Here is a 1,278-nt window from a genome sequence, read left to right as displayed (position 1 = left end):
TGACTTATTAACACCTGCAGAAATTCTTCCTTCTCTTCATGCAATTATCCCCCTTTGCTTTCCCACAAAAACCCCTTGCATCCACCCCTCACTGGACACTGTTTGGGTTCTGGCTGAGTCAGGGCTTCCTGAATGGCTATTCTTTTGGATCTGAAATAAATGTTTGTTGTCTCTCACATTGGCCTTTTATTTTTAGGTAAGCGAAGGGACTGGGGAAGATTTCAGTTTCAGTTTAGCCTTGGGAAACTACAGTAGGACTTGAAGCAGAACTGAATTCATTAAGAAACCTGAGTGTGCCTGTGCCTGGGAGGCTTTTGAAAAAATCTCATGGGCATGCTGTTCCTGACCCCAGGAGAGGACATCAGGGACTGGACTTGGCTTTTCTCTTACATTTTCTGGCATCGCGTACATACAGAATCAGATAAACCAAGAAGACTAATATCAGGGACCTCTTCAGCCCCAAACTGTGTATTCTCCCCATCTCTCAGATGAATCGGCACTGATAACCACATGCTTTCACAAAATTAATTTCTTTCTCCTCCTGTCCCAAATGTGATTACCTAGTCCTCTGTTATGCATTAAGAGGTCATTTGAGCCCTGGCTGGTGTTGCTCAGTGGGTTGAGTGCCAGCCAGTGAAGCAAAGGGTCGCAGGTTTGGTATTCCCAGTCAGGGCACATGCCTGGGTTGTGGGCCATGTCCCCAGCTGGGAGTGTGCAAGAGGCAACCGCACACATCAGTGTTTCTCTTCCTCTCTTTCTCCCTCCTTCCCCTCTCTCTAAAAACTAAATGAATTAAATCTAAGATAAAAAGAGGTAATTTGAGCTATTTTGACCCCACCTTTCCAGATTAGACAAGCACTACACTATGGATAAGTGAGATGACATACTCGACAGGAAGACAGTTTATAAATAATGTTTACTGTTGTTAACCACCACCCAAAATGTAGCTGAGGGGTTAAGACAGCATGCTGCAGAGCCAGTTGGCCTGTGTTCAAGTTTCTGTTCCTTCACAAATTAGCTGTGAGACCTTGGAAATGTTACTTGACCTCTTTGTGCCTCAGTTTCCCCAACTGACAAGTGAGCATACTAAGAGTATCCACCTCAACATGAGGGCTAAATGCACTTGGATCACGCAAAGCACTTAGCACAGTGCCTGACCCGTTGTGAGCGCTCGAAAACTCAGTGTATCTGAACCCCCGGGCTGTGTTATGACCTTCCACCACAGAGCAGGGATCCAGCAGTTTAGCTGGACCCTCCTGAGAGAGCAAGGATGGTATT

This window comes from Phyllostomus discolor, chromosome 1 (genome assembly GCF_004126475.2).
Source record: "Phyllostomus discolor isolate MPI-MPIP mPhyDis1 chromosome 1, mPhyDis1.pri.v3, whole genome shotgun sequence".
In the NCBI taxonomy this organism is placed as follows: domain Eukaryota; kingdom Metazoa; phylum Chordata; class Mammalia; order Chiroptera; family Phyllostomidae; genus Phyllostomus; species Phyllostomus discolor.
The sequence above is the reverse complement of the archived record's forward strand: the minus strand, read 5'-3'. Positions refer to the sequence as shown.